The 20,968-nt window shown below is 37.1% G+C and overlaps 1 protein-coding gene across 2 annotated transcripts in view; it reads left to right on the top strand.

Moving 5' to 3' along the window:
- APC (APC, WNT signaling pathway regulator) overlaps positions 1 to 20,968 on the top strand; it is a 131,127-nt gene that overhangs the window by 9,017 nt on the left and 101,142 nt on the right. The window lies entirely within an intron of this gene.

Below are 20,968 nucleotides of genomic sequence, written 5' to 3'. Positions count from 1 at the left end.
TGATTTTTTGATTTATTGTAGGGATGAGGTCTCGCTGCCCAGGCGGGTCTCGAACCCGCAGGCTCAGGCAATCCACTCACCTCAGCCTCCCAAAGGCATGGGATTACAGGCTGAGCCACCGAGCCCAGCTTCAAGTTATTTTTAAATTTGTTTTTAATTTCTAACAGCATTACGGTGTAATCCAAGAACACACTTTGTTTCAAAGGTCTTTATTTCAGGCTTTAAATTTTTGAGATATGTATATGGCCCAGTATATTGGTTTTTTTTTCCCCCCTCTGCAGTTATTGAGTTATGGTCTATATTTTTTTTATTAGATTATATTTGTTAATCCTGTATTTCAGATCTTAAGCATCACTGTGATTTTTTTTTGTTTGTTTGCTTCTATCAATTACTGTAAAGAATATGTGAAGATATTCCATTATGATTGTGGATTGCGTTATTTCCTCTTGTAGTTCTCTTGTCTTTTACTTTATATATTTAAGGCTATGCTAATTAGGTGCCTAGAAATGTGTAATAGCTATATCTTCTCCGGTGACTTCACATAATTAAGTGTTCCTCTTTTATTCTAGGGTCTCATTTATATGGGATTAATATAACAACACTGGCTTTCTTTTTATTATTGTTTGTGTAGCATATCTTTTTTCATTCTTTTACCTCCAGTCTTTCTGTATTCTTTTGTTTTAGATGTGTTTTTGTGTGACATGGTTAGATTTAAATATCCTATCTTTTTATGTACTTTACATTTGTGCTGTTAATTGTTCTCATTTCTCTCGTTTCTTGTCATTTAGATTAATTGACTATTTTATCATTCAGATTTTTCCCTTCATTATTTGGAGGTTATGACCTCTTTTTCTCTTCTTTTGCTAGTTACCCTAGAACTTGCAATATATATCTTATAAAGTCTAATGTTAATCAATGTGCATTTTATTCTCTTTCTCCTTCTTTATTGTTTTATACTGTCAATATTCTATTTAGGTTAATGCATGTATTTACCATCTTTTTTTCCCTATGGTTTTCCACTTAGGATTACTTTCTATGATTTTGAAGAATCTGAAACATCCTTTAAAATTTCCTTTAGTCTGCTTGAAAATGCCTTTATTTTACCTAATTCCTGAAAGATATTTTTGCTAGGTACAGAATTCTAAGTTAGCAGTTACTCTGTGTTGGTGATTATTTCAACACATTCCTGTTATTGTTGAGACCTCCACTCTTTGTGTTTCTTCTTTTAAGATAACCTATTAATTTCCTTTGGCTGCTTTTAAAATTTTTATCTTCGTCTTTGTCTTTCTGTTGTTTTTCTACACTGTGATTAGGAATTAGGTTTTTTGGGCTTCATGAATGTGTGGGTTGTTGTTTTCCAGTCTTGGAAATTTTTTAACCATTATTTTGTCTTTTTTTTTTTTTTTTCCATTATTTTTTCAAATAATGCCTTTGCTTCATATTCTGTCTCCTGTCCTTTTGGGACTCTGTTTTAATATGTTAAACCTTATTCTGCTCTTACCTCTTTTCTATTTTCTTTTCTGTTTTTGTTTTGTTTTGTCCTCAAGGCTTTATTCTGGGTAGTTTCTCCTGAACTATCCTCAGAGTTCACATTTTTTAAATGTATGTCTAATCTGTTGTTAACTCATCCAGTAAGTACTTAATTTTTTTTTTAGTCTAGAATTTGTGCAGCCTTTTAGAGTCTTAATCTAAAGCTGAGGGTATTTTCATTACTGTCCACGCCTTTGGTAGGTCCCAGACTCTGACACTGGTCTCCCATTCCGGCAATGCAGCCAGCAAACAACAAATCTCAGCCTCTTAAATGCTTCTTTGTTGGCAAACTCACAAAGGTGAAACATGAGATCACTTTCCTGGGTTCCTGACTTCTAGTGAATTTGAGCTGGTTATTCATTTCTCATTATATTGGTAGTTATTTGATGCTTTTAAGATTATTTTAATATCTTATCTTGTTTTTTAAATTGTCTTCAGAAGGATAGTTGGTGTGAATTGCCAAGTCTGCTGTTTCTACAAGTGGAAGTCCAAATATTTCTTTGACTAACTTGTTCGAGGAAGAGTTGATATTTCTACATTAGTTATTTATTTGTGTTAAGGCCTCTTTTATGGTGTAAATAAGATACCTAGAAAAGATAAACTTTCAGCTGTGGTTGCCTTTTAATGCTTTAACATGTGTTATTTATGAGGTCAGTTCCTATTACTTTGCAAAACCCCAAGGGAAGGAGACAGAGGATATTTTATTTGACTGGAGAAGTCAGAAATACTTGTAGTATATTTGTAGCACATTGGGATAGGAATTGTGTAAGCAAATAGAACATAATAGACATTTTTGAGGGGGAGAGGGAGGGAGAAAGCACTGAGCTAATAAGGAGGAACTGCAAACAAATATGTCTTTATTTTTGTTGAAGGTTGGGTTTCATTTTCAATAATAATTGGGACAACTCTCAATATGCCATGTGGATGTTTTATTTTTATTTTTGAGACAGAGTCTTGCTTTGTTGCCTAGGCTGGAGCACAGTAGTGTGATTATAGTTCACTGAAGCCTCTAACTCCTGGTCACAAGCACCCTCTTGCTTCAGCCTCTGAGTAGCTAGGACTACAGTTATGGGCCACCTCTCCCAGCTAATCTTTTTTGTTTGTTTTTTGTAGACACAGGGTCTTTCTATGTTGCTCAGGCTGGTCTCAAGCTCCTTACCTCAAGTGATTCTCCCACCTTGGCCTCCCAGAGTGCTGGAATTATAGGTGTGAGCCACCATCCCCAACCTAATTTTGTATTATTTTTGTATCTCAGGTACAAAATACAATTTTAAAAATCTTACCCACCTCTTTTAAAAATATTATGAATTCTGAGATTAAATTTGCCAAATATGGAGGTCAAACACACAGATTAGAAATTCTACTAGGCAAACTAAGCAATAGCAGTCTTTACATAAATTAACTTTCTTCTGTGGTGAGGGAGCATTGAAAATTTTAGTATACCAATATATTTTTATTTTATAGATTTTTGACTTGATGTTAGTTACAGATATTAGCATGAAATACCATCTGTTTCTTTGTGATTAAATTGATGCATCAACAAAATACAAAACCAGGTCTTGTAAGAAAACCTAGCTTTCTTATATTTGTTTACTTGATTCTTTTTCCTCTCTGCTAAAAGAAAATACTAAGTTGAAGATTCTTGTTAATTATAGTTTATTCTGTTCCCTGCTATGAGTTTAAATTTAAATAGCTCTTTGTTTTAGGCTTGCTTACTTGCCTTCAAAAACTGAAGGATGTAATGAGGTGGACAGAGAATTTTAGAATTGGAAATATCAGTCATGTAGTCTTTCATGTGCCCTCCCATCATACCCATCTCCCGTTTTAAACACGTGAAAGCAAGCCCAGGGAAGACTGGTGACTTGATTTGCGTAAAGTTAAACTGGACTAAAATCCAGATCTTTTCCTTCATAGTTTCTTGAGATTATTTTCAGCCATATGATACCATTTTCTATACCAGACATAGATGATGATTTATTGGTAATTATTGATAGATATCTGATAAAGTATTAATGATCTTGATTATTCATATATTCATTACAACTGCAATTTATGCTGTCTAAATATGATTCATGAGTCTAGTATTTTAGTTTCTTAAAGTTTACTGTCTGATTAAGTTGAGGATTTATTGCAAAGGTGGGGATATTGGCCTTTGATAGGAGCAGGGGTTCTTTGGAGAAAAGATGGCATGTAGGTTTGGTAGGAGAAATATGAGGGAATTTCTCTCTAATAGCTTTTATGTTCTCAGTGCAGTAGAAAAATAGATCTGTTATAGGTTTAGGAGTCAAAAAAGGTAAGAAGAACTTAACTCAGATCACAAACTTTCTAGGAAGCATAGTAACCCTGGTAGACAATGTTGAATGTCCTTTTATGTTTATAGTTGTGAGTTGAAAGTGAAATTAGCCAGCCTTGTTACCTGATTTCCCCGCCTTCCTGTATGATTAACTGCTCTGGTACAACCTTGCAAACCAGGTAATAGAGTGAGAGAGGAGTAAGGGGTTTGAAAGAGAGTGGTTATTGTTGGATCTAAAGAGAATGTAAAGATGAAAGTAATCAATGGTGAAAAATGATGAGAACACTTTCTATTGGATTGGAAACTCAGTAAAGTAAGAGAATGTTGAATTTGGAGATAATAGAATGAATTAGGTAGGAGATGTAGTTCAAAGACAGGAAATTTGGTTACAAAGATTTTTGGTTAAGATTTTGGAGTTGATGCAGATACTGATGATGACAAACCCCTGAGTGGATCACAGAAGTAGATATTTGGAGGGGAAGAAGTTAAGGAACTAAGAAGCTAGAGTACCAGATGGATCCACATAGACTTTGAAGTTACTGAGAGTGATGATGGGAGTAGGAATAGAGAAAAGTACTGGGGGCAATTGAGGGTAGTTAACTGAATAGCTGTCAGAAGATCTGGTGTTTTAGGAAAGAGGAGAAATGGCTTTGGAGAGGCAACTGGATGCAAAGAGTACATCTTTTGCCTCCTTTGACACCCTTTAATCCTACCCCTATATCCTGGGATGAAGTACATAATATTTGAGAGGAAAAAAGTTTCTCTTTGAGAGTGCTGCAAAAAACGTCGTGTCATTTGATTCAACTAAGATAAGTAGATGAAGAAGGATATTTATTGAAGAACTTGAAGTTCTATAACTGAGTTTATCTTTTTTTGGTACATGTCTATTGTATTTTTAGTACAGTCATACTAATGTAGTATACTGTTTGATTTTGTGAGTTATGCAAGTTTCTATGCTATTGTATATATTTTAAACAGTGTATCAAAGCGCTTGTGGTAGAATTCAGGTTTTCTTTTGTGGGAGGGGAATATATGAAAAGAATAGTAGTAGTTCAAAAATCCAAACATCTGCCATGGTCACATAGGAAAAATATTGACTGGAATCTTATGTCCCCCCGTTGCCCACAAAAGACCATTTAATTCATATGCAGTATTTACTACCATAACAACCATGTATATTGAGTAATGCTATTTCAATTTTTGATCTTTGGATGTCAAGAACATTTCATCTCTTTTTGTTGCTGTGGAGTAAGAGTTTTCCTCCTTACCATTGCTGCCTTTTACCTACCATTTACCAGGCAGTTAAAGTGGGACTTTCTTTTTTGTTTTGGAGGGGTTTGAGGGTTTAATGACTAGAAATGAGAATAGAATTTAGATGAAAAAGAGCAGAATTTCATGAAGTCAGGGAATAGGGAGCTGTATGGGGAATAGTTTGTTCTTTTAATGGCTTCCTATCTCTAATCCTAAAGCAAGCACAAAATGTTTTTGCAGCTTTATGGTCTTTTATTATTAGTAAAGATGAAAAAAAAATCAGAAATGAGCAGGCTGTCCTATGCTTGTTATTTTTTCACTTGAATTTTTTAAAGTATACTCTTCATTCACTCAATAAATATTTAATTCCTAGCAGATACCTGGGGCAGTGCTTGTCCAGTTATGAAGACAGAGCTCCTTGTTCAGAAGTTCATAGTCTAATAAGGGAAAATAGATAAAAGTTGAATTGATAATTGATTTAAGTACTATGGGAGCATAGAAGGAAAAGCACCTGGTTGCTTGGGATAGAGACAGCTTCACAGAATCGGGTCTTGAAGTATGAAAGATACTTCTTTCATATTCTACATGTATTTGAGTATTTATTTTGGGCCAGGCACAACACTAGAACATTGTTGAGAATATAGCGATGACTTATAAGATGAGAGTCTTATCTTCAAGCAGCATAGTGAAAAAGATTACCAATAAATAGGTAATTCCAAGTGTGTGGTAAATGAGATAGCTGGTAATCACAGAAACCTCTGGAAACATGTTGGGATGGAGGTAGGGGCAGATCTAACTGTGACAAGGGGATTAAGGAATGCTTTGGGGAGATATCATCTAAATTGGGTCCTAAAAAATGGATCTGCATAAGCTTGGTAAAAAAACAAGGATAAGAACCTTTCAGTAGATGAAACAGTACAGTGAGTTGGCGGTTATTGTACAGGAGTCCAAGTGATTGGAGTGGAGCTGGAGTCGGTGAGTGGCCATGGGTAAAGATGTAAAGCGTCCAGATCATAAAGGATCTTACATGTAGTGCTATGAGCTTGAACTATCATTTTGTCACCATTTGAGTGCTATAAGAGGTAGAAAATACTAATCTTGGAGGGTCCTTCTAGAAGCTGGTAATTATGGATTATTTTTTATAAGTATTGCTTTTAGTTGTTTCTTTGGTTAATATAAAAGTAGTACAGGCAACTGTTGAAGATTTAAACAGTTGTGCTACTCAGTTCTACTCCCCAGAGGAAACCACTGTTAAGTTTGAATACTCTTTAAAATATTTCAAGTGCATATTGTTCTTAATACAAGAATAGTGGTAGAAAAAAATGTTTGAAAAGGAGAAGGAAAGTCAACTCTCCTAGCTTCTAGGTAGATAAGATTTTATATAGTTTTTATATAGACTTTTTCTGTAAAATGAATGATTGACAAATCCAGCCAAGTTTTATTGTTGCATAGGAGACTTTATTTTTATAACTGTGTATTCTGTTATTTAAAAAACACATATCGGAAAGATCTCTTTTCTATAGAATTCTCAATTGTTTTATTAAGTGAATCTGTTTAAATTAAGTAGCAGATCTTCAGGAAAAGATCAGGAAAAAGCAGTAGGTAACTGCTTTTTGTTTGGGATCAAGATGCTTATTGATACCCAGTGCTTATCAAGAAAGGTATTTGGGTGTGAAATGAAATTTAGTCTAATTTTAAAATCTTAATTTATGTTTCTAGAAAACACAGGTTTTCTAGAAACATTTCAAAGACTTCCACCTGACCTTGTAGTACTTGGCAGAGAAAGTCTAAAAAGATTTAAGAAGTAAATACGAAGTTTTAGTTTTAAAAACACCAATCTGTATTGAAAAAGCATATTACGTTTATTAGGTTGCCTTGGTTTTCCTTTCTCTCTTCCTTCTGAGAGCATATTAAGCATATTAAATATTAAATATTTTATGAACTCTTATTAGGTAACTTGTTCTCCTAATCCTTAAAATGAATCTATATGTTAGGTACTATTAGGGGTAATCTAGGTGACCCGGAATTTTCTAATTTGATTAACATAGTCCAGTAATGCTGGATAGATTTTTTTCATTTTACTTAATAATAAGTTTGGACTCTTGAGCCTATAATACCAAACATTTGTCTCCAACATTCAGAACCAAAGTAATTTTATAGTCTATACTTTCTTTTCCTTATATGTTTAAAATTCAGCATAAAACAAGAAGACGGAAGGCATTCAAAAAAAGAAGAAAATGGCATAGTATTAGGCAGTGCCATTTGCAATCAGTATATAAGGTGTTGAAAAAAGCGTTTGTATTTTCTCATTCAAAGTATGAATCTGGCTAGGTGTGGTGGCTCATTCCTATAATCCCACCAATTTGGGAGGCTGAGGTGAGAGGATTGTCTGAACCTGTGGGTTCGAGACCAGCCTGGGCAACTTGGCAAGACCTCATCTCTACAATAAATCAAAAAACTACCTGGGCGTGGTGGTGCATGCCTGTAGTTCCAGCTACTTGGAAGACTGAGGCAGAGGGATCGCCTGAAACCAGCAGGTCGAGGCTGCAGTGGCCAGGAGCGTGCCACTGCCCTCCAGCCTGAGACTAAAAAGTCTTCTGACCCAAGTATTTGGCTTAAAGTCTGGTAAATAAATGCCATTATTAGGCCCTATATTTATTCTTTCATAAACACCAAATTTTGTTTTTAACCAATTAAAATTGGAGTTTTCCTCATCAATTATGATGTATTTCAAGAGCTGATTCGTGTATTATAAACTGCTAAATGATTCTTCAGGTAATCTAAGTATTTTATAATATTTTAAATATTAAAGAAATAATCATTTTAATCCTGTTTTCTTAGGAGATAGCCTTTTTTTTTCTTTTTTAAATTTTTTAGTATAAAGATGTGGGATACAAGTCAGGGTTAGGTATATAAACATTGATCATGCAGGTACCCTTGTTGATGAGGTTTGCCCCTCCCTTCCCTAGCAGTTTCCCTCAACTGCCAGTTCCACCCCTCCTTACTGTTTCCCCCTACTGCCAATCACTTTCTTATAGCATTATAATTGTTCAATGTCTGTTTATGAGTGAGAACATATGGTACTCTGTTCTTTGTTTCTATGATAAATCACTGAGTATGATTGACTCCAAATCCATCCAAGTTGCTGCAAAGTCCATATATTTGTCCTTCTTTATGGCTGCATAGTGTTCTATTGTGTATATGTACCAACTTTTTTTTAATCCAGTCCAGCTTCGTTGGGCAACACGGTTGGTTCCATGTTTTTGCTGTTGTGAATAGAGCTGCAACAAACATACGTGTGTAGGTATCATTTTGTAGAATAATTTGAGTTCCTCCGGGTATATTCCCAGTAGGGGAATTGCTGGGTCATATGGAAGGTCAATTTCTAGTTCTTTCAGAAATCGCCAAACTGTCTTCCAAAGAGGTTGTACTAGTTTGCATTCCTACCAGCAGTGTAGAAGTGTTCCTTTTTCTCCACATCCTCGCAAGCATCTGTTGTTTGTTTTATTAACCATCTTACAGGGGTTAGGTGGCATCTCAATGTGGTTTTCATTTGCATTTCTCTGATGATGAGTGAGGCTGAGCACTTTTTCATGTGTCTGTTGGCTGCCCTTATATCTTTTTTTTTGAGAAGTGCCTATTCATGTCTTTTGCCCACTTTTTAAAGAGGCTGTTTGTTTTTTTTCCTTTTGGCACTTTTGAGTTCCTTGTAGATCCTAGATGCTAGGCCTTTGTCAGATACACAGTTGGCAAATATTTTTTCCTATTCTGTGGGCTGTCTCCCTGCTCTCTTGATGGTTTCTTTTGCTTTGCAGAAGCTCATTAATTTGATGAGGTCCCACTTGTCTATCTTATTTCTTAAGGTATTGGTCTTTAGGGTTCTGAATAGGAATTGGTTCCCTGTTCCAATTTCCATAAGGGATTTGTTTTTAACATCAATTAAAATTGAAGTTTTCCTCATCAATTATGATGTATTTCAAGAACTGATTTATGTATTATAAACTGCTAAATGATTCATCAGGTAATCTAAGTATTTTATAATATTTTAAATATTAAATAATCATTTTAATCCTGTTTTCTTAGGAGATAGCCTTTAAAAAAAAAACAAAAAAACTCATTCTATGTGCTCCTCTTTTTTTTTGAATCCATAGTATGCCACTATAAACATTTGGTACTGTTTTGTGACTTGAAGTCACTGGGCTCCTCAGTGTTAAAGTGTTATCTTCATGAACACAGTTTATCCTTGTATTATAAAATTGTACCTTTGTATAACTGTTTTAGGTAAAGGTCAAAGTTAAAAAAATATTAAACAAGACATACTTAAAAAATTTTTTTAAAGACATACTTAAAAAAACACAGGCATGTATAAAAACTTGTTTTAAACATTTAACATAAAAAAATTAATCAGAATTTTTTCCCCTTAGGAAAGGATAGCTTAAAACAATGGATGGCCTGAAATTGGAACTTTGCCAGATTATGATGTAAGAATTTATTAAAAAAATTTTTTTTATACAAAGTTCTTCTAAATATTTTGTTAACTGGGTAAAATGGTTGCTAAAGGCGATTTTGTTTATTGTTTTATTAACAACATAGAATTAAAAAATAACTGTGTTGTCAATATTTTAAAATGATACCAAAGAAAATAAAATTTCCTATAGAATATATAGTTTAGTGGGGGTTTTTTCTGCAGTCATATTTGCCTACTGAACATGCTTTTGATCACTAAATTTAACTATTAATTAGTATTCATGATTTCTGATTATTTCTCCTCTTGAGTAGGAACTAGAAACGAATCCTGTTAATATATGTTGATCTTACTCTAGTCATTGCCCCTTCTTATTTGAAGCACTTGTAACTTCATTGCTTATAGGGTGAAGTCTAAATTTTTTAACCTAACAGACAAAGTTGAAATCTCTGCCCTGAAAAATTCCTAAGCATCTTTCAAACCTAGTTCTGTTGCCTTAAAGAATGCCAGAAAGAATCCAGAATCTCTCTGGATTCTTTCTTGATGACCTAACTGGAAATTATCCAATTTCCCACTCTTTAACAATACCTTGCTTTGTATTAAAACTTTTATTGTAAATGTCTTAGTTCTCTACTAGATTATAATTGACATCTTTTTCTCTACTAGATATAATTGACATTGTTATATCTTTTTCATTCATATGTTGAATAAAAAGTACTAAACTGTTCTAGATGTGAGGGAAACAGCCGTGCAAAATAATTCAGGTTCCTGTCTTTGTGGAATTTGTATTTCAGTTTGGAAACAGTGATGAGGGAGACAGAAATTTAATTAGATAGATGGGTACATAGAGCTTTTCAGGTCTCAAATTCTTTGAATACAAAACTCCATGAGGTGGTAGGAACTTTGAGGATGGTCCCAGTGTTGATAAGGTGATCATGAAAGATCTCTGAAGATGTGACATTTATGCCAAAACCTGAATGATATGAAGGAGCAGTCATTTAAAGATTTAGGAGCAGAGTTTTTGAGGACAAAGGAAAAGTAAGTTCTGAGAGATAAGAAAGAGGTGAGTTAGTGGTGGGAGTGGTATCGATCTAAATTATTCAAAAATTATAAGCCAAGGTAAGAAATTGGAAATTTATTCTAATTTCATTGGGAAGCCAGTGAGTTTGAAGTTTTTGAAGACTCGTGTGATTACGTTGGGCCTACTAAGGATAATCTCCCCTTTTAAGGACAGCTAAGTAATAAACATCTGCCAAGTTCACTTTGACTATATAATGTAGTATATTCACTAGAGTACCACCAGGGAACAAGTCACAGGGGCCAAAATGCTGCTCAATTTTGCATAAATAGTTTTTTTATTTAGCCTAATAACTATTTAATATCTTACAAGGACAGCAAAGCAGACCTACTTAGACAGGGCAACTGTTGTGAGCACCACAGTTTTTCTATTTCTTTTGCCTTTACTGATGTGCCCACTACTGGGCATTACCTTGTATTTGCCACTCCCCAATAATATAACCCCAAACTCTGTTCTCTTTAGGTATTTAAGTAAATTAACATAAAGATGTCTCCTGCATTAAAGAAATAATGTTTTACATATCTTCCCAGGGATATTTATGTTTTCTCACCAATAACAGTTGTGGGATAAAGGAGATACATTTTAGATTTCAAAAGGAAATTTTTTTCTTTTTTAAGTCAGAGTCTCTCTCTGTCGCCCAGGCTGAGTGAAGTGGTGTAATCATGGCCACTGCAGCCTCCAGCAGCTGGGCTCAAGTGATCCTTCCACGTAGCTGGGACTACAGATGCGTGCCACCATGCACAGCTAATTTCTCGATTTATTGTAGAGACAGGTCTCACCATGTTGCCCAGGCTGGTCTCAAACTCCTGTCCAGGAATTTGCAATCCTCTTGCCTAGCTCTGAGAGATACTGTGGATGAATCTAACTCAGTGTGAGAAAGTGCTCATGAGAACTGGTGAGACTGTGTAATCAGCATTGAATCTAGAGTCAGACTGCCACTTCACTGTTATGTGGACTTGGACAGGTTATTTATTTTTTTTCCAGTGTGAGCTACTGTGTTCATAAATCACCCATCATGAAATGTGGACAAGCTTTTAAAATTTTTTGAGCCTCAGTTCTTGATGTGTGTGAAAAGTGATATTTTTAGCTCTGTAGAAGTTTTGTTAGGATTAGATGAGATTATATATATGAAAATGCCTAACATAATGTTTGCCACTGGTTTAGGAACAGATTTATGATGAAACTAATGAACAGATTTATGATGAAACTAGTGAACCTTGTTGCATGGCCCCTTCTTAGGTCCTTGTAGCAACCCTAGCAATTTTGAATTAATTTGTATTTTTCTTAAGGCCCTCTTCCTCCCTGCCATTTATATATGCTCCTGGTGATGCGGATTTTTCAAGTCAGCCTGGGCTTCAAGAGTGTCAACTCAGTAGATCGGCCAGCCAAGCCCCAGAGAGGGTTGTCAAGGGACTGGTAAGCCTAGCCCTGAAAGTGTCCGCTCTGATGGGCTAGCAAGCCAAGCCCTGAGAGTGTTGCGATTTGGTGGGCAGGCAAGCGTAGCCCCTGGAGTGTTGGCTCTAATGGACTGGCAAGCCAAGCCCTGAGAGTGTTGCTGGATCGGTGGGCTGGCAAGCCTAGCCTCCCGGGTGTCTCCGTTTCGGAGTCTTGCCTTCTTCCGGCAGCTCTCCTGGTTCAACTGGCTCCGACGATCTTCTGCAGCGCTTCAAGTTGCAGCTCTTCAGGGTGGAGGTTCTTGTCTCGTGCCCAGGAGGAATGAGGGACATGGACAGTCGGAAAGGGAGAAAGCAGAATTTATTGAGAGGACAGAGAAGTTCCCACAGTGGGAGGGGGTCCGAAGGAGTTGCTTGTCTCTGAGATCCAAACCTGGTGCTTATGTAGCCCCAAATCCAAGCCAGTTGGCTAGCACTAGCTGTGAGCTGTTGCTGTTTTGATCGTTCAGTATTAAGGACCAATCGGCAGGAGGTAGGGGCCTAATGGTGAGCTGATTGGTTGCTTTTCGATTCCAGCAGTGAGTATCTAAGCTCTAGCTTGAGAGGTTTGCAGGGAGATTATTTACCAATGCTGAGCCTGAGAAGCCTGCTGGGAATTCTCTACATTATTACCAGAGGACCTGTCTGTCTGTCTGCCTAGCCTTTCTTTAGCTGTCTCCTGTCTTACTGGTCTCCACAAAATCTGAATCAGCAATTGGCCACAGTTTAAATGAGAAATGTTAATATCTCTCTCCTTTAAATGTTGTAACTTCAGTTTGTGTCCAACCCAGAAGTACTTAACTTTAAAAATATTTAGAGAGAAATTATATATATTTAGAGAGAAATTATATGTATTAGGTTGTGGGAATTTTATAAAATTTAGAAAAACTGAAATTCTCATAATTCCATGCCCAGGAAAGAAACTTGATATTTTGATGATCTCTTTCTAGTTTCTTCTGTGTACATATATAATTCATTTTTTAAAAACTAGTTTGTGCCATATTAAGTATATAATATTCTACATTTTTACCTAATATATGGATTATATAATTGCAGGTCATATAATTATCTTCCTGCAACATAATTTTAATCTTGTAAATATACCAAAATTTTAATTAACCATGTTCTTGTTAGCAATCATTGAGATTTTTTCCTAACATTTCAGTAGTGTAAATAATGCAGCATGTCTTTGAATTATAAATCTTTATACATGTATCTGTATATAGGATAATTTATTTTAATTGGGGTTGCTTGGCTATAAGAATGTGTCCATTTTATGCTGCTGTAACAGAAGACCTGAGACTGCTATAAAGAGAAATTTATTGGCTCACTGTTCTGGAGGCTGAGAAGTATAAGAGCATGGTGCTGACATCTGGTGAGGACCTTACTGTCTTTTTCTGGCAGATGGAGGAAGGGCAAGAGGGAGCAAGAGATCAAACTCACAGCCTCAGGCTCCTTTATAAACCATTTTAGTCTATTCATAAGGGTGGAATATGAACACCATTCCATTAGGCCACACCTTCCAACACGGTTGCACTGGGGATTAAGTTTATATCACAGACTTTTGGGGGGATATATTCAAACTATAGCAAGCATTTGAATATTTTAAAGACTTGAAAGATATTGCCTATTGTCATGTATCCTCACTGACCTAATAATACTATTTTTAAATATCATTGCCTATTTAATAGGTGAAATGGTATTCTTGTTATTTCTATTTATTTGATTCCTTGATATAGTAAACATTTTATTTTGTATGAGGGCATCTTTTGTATGTTTATCAGTCCAACAAATTTTTCTCATGTTAATTGCCAGTACATATACAAGATGCCTGGAAAGCGTTTTGACAGGAAGAAGTAAGTTTTTCTGTCTCCTGTAAGGAGGGCCAGCGGCAGTATGGCACTCTAAATTAAAAGGCATTTGAGAATGATCTTCCTATTGTAGTGCTGTGGGAACTTTGAAAGCAGAATCCAGAGCAGTGCTTGGTGCTTCTTGTCCCTGGCAGCACATTCTAATGTCTGGGCCTTATCCGTAGAGATTCTTACTTAATTTTGAAAGTTCCCTGACCAGCCACGGTGGCTCAAGCCTGTAATCCCAGCACTTTGGGAGACTGAGGTGAGAGGATTTGTGACCAGCACCATCAGAATCCTGCAGTGAGGACTCAGTCCACCATCGCTAGCGTTGAGGTTGAAGGCAAAGGGTTGTGAACCAAAGAATTTTGTTATTCTGTAAAACTGGAAAGGGCAAGGAAACAGATTCTCCCCTAGAGCCTCCAGAAAGGAGCACAGCACCAGACACCTGATTTTAGTCTAGCAACTTGGTGAGACCTCATCTCTACAATTAAAAAAAAGAAATGAGCATGATAGTGCGTACCTGTAGTTCCAGCTACTTGGAAGGCTACCAGAAGGATCACCTGAGCCTACCAGGTTGAGGCTGCAGTGACCATGAGCATGCCACTGCACTCCAGTCTGGTCAACAGAGTGAGACTCCAACTCGAAAAAATTATAAATAAATAAATAAATAATCAACAGAGTGAGACTCCAACTCGAAAAAATTATAAATAAATGAATGAATGAATGAATGAATGAATGAATGAATGAAAGTTGTCCAAGCTGCTGAAGGGATTCTACAGTATAGCCACTTAAGCTCAGAGGCTTAGTCTCATAACTGCATCACATTTTTTTTTACCTACAGGAGTCAGTTTTAACTTAAAATACTCCACATCCTCTGGAAAGTTATATTTTGCAATAATATTCATTATTTAGCATTTTATCTACTGTTATTCCACAAGGGCATCATCATTGGATGCCCTTCGGAGGTTAATTTTAAATCATTTCTTAAACTAATATTTAGTGAACACTTTGTACAAAATATTGTAATACACACCATGAGAAACAAGATAAAATTAGGTTTGAGCTCCTCCTCTGAGATTATTATAGTCAGTAATGGAATAGGAGATGTATATACAGAAGTACAAAATGTGTTTGTGCCATGAAAGAAGTCGGAACAGTGAAGGGAAGAGGAGGGTGAATTGATTCTTGGTAGGATGGTGGATTATTTTATGGAAATTTATGCTTGAGCTGAACTTTGATTTGAACCAATAGAGCAATTAATCATCCTTTATTTTTTAAAAGGGTTTCACAGTTTTTAAAGCTTGCTCACAATTACACATTTTGATCCTTAAACAACTCTGTAAGATAAGCCAAATGGATAGTTACTCCCATTTTACAGATGAAGGAGCAAAGTCTTAGAAAAGTTAAGTCATAGAGCTACAAAATGAAAGATCAGAATTTGAACCTAAATTCTTCAACCTCTGAGTGCTGGAGCCTTCCAGTGTATCACATTAGACTAGCAAATAGCTGTAAGAATAAGAAGCTATAAATTTTAGAAATGGCCGATTATTTAGTTAATTTTATTCTGAAATAGTTGGAGGTAAAACTGTAGTGTGGTAGGCAAAATAATGACTCCCCAAAGATGTCCACTTCCTAGTCCCCAGAACCTGTGACTATATTAGTTCATATGACAAAAGGGAATTAAGGTTGCTAATCAGGTGACCTGATAGAAAGATTATCTTGGATTATTGAGGTGGGCCCAGTGTTCAGATCTTTAAAGTGATTTCTTAAGAGTTGAAGAGAGGGGTAGAAAAATGAGAATCAGAGAAGATAATGACAGTAGAAGCACCATCAGAATCCTGCAGTGAGGACTCAGTCCACCATCGCTAGCGTTGAGGTTGAAGGCAAAGGGTTGTGAACCAAAGAATTTTGTTATTCTGTAAAACTGGAAAGGACAAGGAAACAGATTCTCCCCTAGAGCCTCCAGAAAGGAGCACAGCACCAGACACCTGATTTTAGTCTAGTGGGACCCATTTTGGACTTCTGAACTACAAAACTGTTAAGATGCTAAATTTGTGCTAATCTAAGACACCCAATTTGTGTTAATTTCTTGTGACAACTGTAAGAAATTTAATACACTTAAGAAGAATTTTAGTATAGGAAGATTAATTAACATGCCCTCAGGGCACTCTATGACTAAACTCAGCTGTCTCAATTCCACTCTCAGCAGTAGAAAGCCATGGAATGTTCTTGAGCAGTAGTGTGAAAAACTATTTTGATGTTTGCTGTTTAGAGAGGAGGTTGGAAGGAAGAAAACTAATTAAGACTCTATTCTTGATGCTAGGAACACTTCTTTTGAAACTTTTTTTTTTTTAAGTTGGAGTCTCACTATGTCGCCCACAGGGAGTGCAGTGGCACACTCAAGGCCACCCCAGCATCTACCTGCTGGGCTCAGGTGGTCTTTCCGCCTCAGCCTTCCAAGTAACCAGAACTACAGGCATGTGCTACCATGCCCAACTAACTTTTTATTTTATTGTAGAGATGAGGTCTCACCAAGTTGCCCAGGCTGTTCTCGAACCTGTGGGCTTAGGCAGTCCGCTCACCTCGGCCTCCCAATGTGCTGGGATTACAGGTTTGAGCCACCGCACCTGGCTTCTTTTGAAACTTTTACCACTTGAGGTAACGCAAAACATAGACGTAAGTCTGACTTGTAAAGGACTGTAAGTATATCTCCTACTTAGTTTATACATCACTAAAAATCTCATAGCTATTGTAACATTTCTCTTCTTTCTCATATCCCATAAAAAATAAAGTCTTCACAACTGGTTTGGACTTGGACATCAAACTCCTCTTCTTATTCTTTTCCATCATATCATAATCAAGTATAAATCCAGAGACTGAAAGGTTTCTAAGTAAATTAGAACTTTATTTGATGCTTTAGCACCTGTAGAAGTTAAATTTACACTAGCAACTGCTTTTTTGATGCATAATTATTATTTTTAAAGGAAAAAAACCCTCAATCTTTATAGGTACAAATGTATTCTATGTCTGAGGTCTTCAGTAAAGAAACAGTTATATTTATTAATAAAGCAAGAGAGTCAATTAAGGTAACTGATAGAAGCACTAATTTTAATTCATTTTGCACTAGTTTATATCATTGCCAACATTCTTGCCTATTTCTTAAACCACAAGTCTTAAATTAGACCAAATGTGTCTAAGTGAAAGTGGGACAAGATTTAAGACATTAAGAATCTTACTAATCAGCCGGGCTCAGTGGCTCAACCTGTAATCCCACGCCTTTGAGAGGCTGAGGTGAGTGGATTGCCTGAGCCCGTGAGTTCGAGACCCGCCTGGGCAGCGAGACCTCATCTCTACAATAAATCAAAAAATCAGCCTGGTGTGGTAGCACATACCTGTAATACCAGCTACTTGGAAGGCTGAGGCGGAAGGATCGCCGGAACCCAGCAGGTCGAGGCTGTGGTGACCGGGAGCGGCCACTGCACTCCAGTCTGGGCGACAGAGTGAGACTCCAACTCAAAAAAAAAAAGAATCTTACTGATCATATCTAGTTCTTTTTCTTTAGCTGCAGAATTCAAAAGGGTCCCCCTCCCCCCTGTCAGAGTCTTGGTCTGTCACCCAGGCTGGAGTCCAGTGACATGATTATAGCTCACTGCAGCCTTCAACTCCTGGGCTCAGTCTCTAGAGTAGCTGGGACTGCAAGCATGCACCACCACACCCGACTGATTTTTTAATTTTTTTGTAGAGTTGAGATCTTTCTATGTTGCTCAAACTCCTGGAGCTGAAGCAATCTCCCCAACTCAGCCTCCCAAAATTCTGGGATTATAGGCATGAGCTACCACACCCAGTCAGAGAGGTTTTATTTCAAAGGTGAATTAAATATTCATATTTACATTTACTTATGAAAACCATATACTAAAAACAATTAAGCTGGCCATAAACATTGATATTTGAAATCAGGGGTATATTTTTCAGTGCAATCTTGAAACAGCCTTGTACAGTTTATTTCTGTATATCATTTTATTCAGGAAATATTTTCAGTGCATGTATGTGTGTAGGTAAATGATAACATGTTCTATAGAAAGAGATGGCAAGAGCTTTATTCTGACATATATATTTACACACACACACACACACACCTGGTAATACAAGGTAATGCTTCAGTGATCTCCATATTCAAATTTGGCCCAATATGTTGATTGATTGCATATGTGTTTTGTTTTTTTGTTGTTTTTGTTTTTTGGTTGTTTTGAGTTGGAGTCTCACTCTGTCGCCCAGACTGGAGTGCAGTGGCCGCTTCCAGCCACTGCAGCCTCCACCTGCTGGGCTCCGGTGATCCTTCCGCCTCAACCTTTCGAGCAGCCGGAATTACAGGCACACGCTACCATGCCAGGCTGGTTTTTTGATTTATTGTAGAGATGAGGTCTCGCCAAGTTGTCCAGACGGGTCTCGAACCCTCAGGCTCAGGCTGATTGCAAATGTTTTTAATTATAGTTTTAAAGATAGCTAAATATAGTTTTGAAAATCAATTTACTGAATGATTCATTTGACAACATTGTAAAATATAAAATTTTTAGATTTGCTTGCTTTTAGATTTGAAGCATAGTGATTAATGAACATGTAATGGTCATAGTTTTCTTTAAAACTTTGTCAGTTTCTAGAATACATGCAGTAAAAATTTAGACAAATATTTTGACTACAAACTGGTTTACCAAATAATAGCTTGAATCATATTCTGAGTCAGAATTAATAGACTTACAATAGTTTCTTAGGATACTAAGAAGTTATTTTGGGAAAGTTTTAAAATGTATTCTTTGTTTTGGAAGATCATTTTCCTTTGGAAGTTCTAGGCCTTATGAGAAATTACTCTGAATTTGTCACAAGTAATGACTACATAAATAAGTCCTGTGCAGTGAATCATATGCTTTCAGTAAGAGGATCTTGAAAGCCTTTTGTAAAACTTAGGTCATTCTCATAATAGAGTTATTTAGGATAGAATCAAATTGATTAACGTTTCCTTTCTTTCAGCTGTGAAGGGAACTTGTTTCTAAATATGTTTGGACTTTTAATAGATATTTTTAATAATTATAGTAGTATATAGTCAGTATGAAAGTCACTCATTTGTTTATTCAACAAATATTAAAGATGTTTTTGCTATATATCAGGCATTATAACAATAAAAAGGAGTCACCTCAAATATGCTATTTAATAGCATACTTTTCATACTATTTGAAAAATTAGAAGATTATTGTAAATATACTTCATTTAAAATCCTGAAATTCAGTGTCTATTTATTTATTTAGGAAGCAGGTTACTGAGAGGACAGAAAAGCTCCCATAGCAGGAGGGGGACCTGAGGGGGTTGCTGCCCTCAGTATCCTTTAACATATTTTTAATTTTTAAATTTTTTTTTAGTTGGAGTCTCACTCTATCGCCCTGGCTGGAGTGCAGTAGCATGCTCACAGCACCCTAGTGTCGACCTGCTGGACTTAGGCAATCCTTCCACCTCAGCCTTCCAAGTAGCCGGAACTACAGGCACACACTATTATGCCCAGCTAATTTTTTATGTATTGTAGAGATGAGGGCTCATCAAGTTGCCCCGGCTGGTCTTGAACCTGCGGGCTCACGCAGTTCACTCGTCTCGGCCTCCCAAAGTGCTAGGATTTATAGGCTGAGCCACGGAGCCTGGCCTTCAATTTTAAATAGTTAATGGAAACTGGTTTCCCTTCATTTAAACTAAAACTTAAGTCTAACTTTAAATTCTTAGTAACTTGGATTTTTTCTTTTTAATCATAAAATTAGTAATTTAAGCCTGACATGGTTAGATTTAAATGGAATGTAGAATTTGTATTAACATGTTATGTGTAAGCATCATATTAGTAAGAGCTAACAGCATTTACTATGTGTTAGGGAACTCTCCAAATACTGTTTCATATTTATTGTCTTCGCTATATTTCTTCTCCCATGTTATAGAGGAGGAACCTGAAGCACGGGAGGTTAGGTGACTAAAGTTACAGAACTAGAGTGACAGGAGTAGGAGTAAAGATTCAACCCAAGCAGCACGCAGCCCAGGCCTTGTGACTCCGGGGTTCTGATCTCAACCACTGTGCTGCACTGCCATCATAGCTTTTCTGGTAACTGTATTTTAATTCAAACCTAATTCAAGTGATTTACCTTACAAGTCAGTGATTTGTAATGTAAAATTAATTATTCCTTGTAATTTAGGAGAATTCTGTTTTTGTATGCTGCAAACGTATAAATTATAGCGAATGAGATGTAATTTATTACTCTCCCACCTCCGGCATCTCATGCTAATAATCTTAGCTGCGAAGCTCCCCCACCCACCCTATTATGTATGTCAGCTACCATCAGCTTCCCTGGATTGCCAGGGATGGGGCGGTGAAGGCATACCCTTGAGGCTCGATGTGGTGTGGGGCTAGGGCTCTGGGCAGCAGCAGGGCGGGGCGGGGTGGGGCCCTGTGCCCAGCTGCAGAGTGCAGAAGTGCGGGGTCCGGAGGCAGAGCATGAAGCAGCTGTGTAATCCACTGGATGCGGACCAGGGCGCTCCCCATTCCCATCGGAAGCCCGCCGATTGGCTGGGCGCGGGCACACGTGATCGACATGTGGCTGTATTGGCGCAGCCCGCCAGGGTGTCACTGGAGACAGAATGGAGGTGCTGCCGGACTCGGAAATGGGGTAGGTGCCGGAGACACGATGGCCAGGCTTGCAGCAGGGGGAGGGAGGAGGTGGTGTCCCTTCGCACTGTCTTAAGCCGATGGCCTTTCCTTGGCATGGGTCCACTGCCACAAGCCAAACCAAGGAGGCAGGGGCGTCGCCACCCCCCGCCCCCCACTGCAGCACTGGAGATGGATTTCCTGTGCTTCTGATCCAAGGTTTTTGACAGAAGAGGAAGAAGGGGGAAGGGTAGAAGTGTTAAGGGGAGTCTGGTGGGAAAGAGCTGTTTTTGAAGCTAGAAGGGGGTTTTGTTTTTCTAATGCCTGTTGACAGAGTTGAGAGGAATGACAGTATCTAAGGAAACCAGTAGAGAACAACAAAGAATGGAGCATAT

The sequence above is a fragment of the Carlito syrichta genome, unplaced genomic scaffold, assembly GCF_000164805.1.
Source record: "Carlito syrichta isolate Samal-C Ts95f unplaced genomic scaffold, Tarsius_syrichta-2.0.1 Scaffold304694, whole genome shotgun sequence".
Lineage (NCBI taxonomy): Eukaryota > Metazoa > Chordata > Mammalia > Primates > Tarsiidae > Carlito > Carlito syrichta.
Note: the sequence above shows the minus strand (reverse complement) of the source record. Positions and strands in the feature narration are given on the sequence as shown.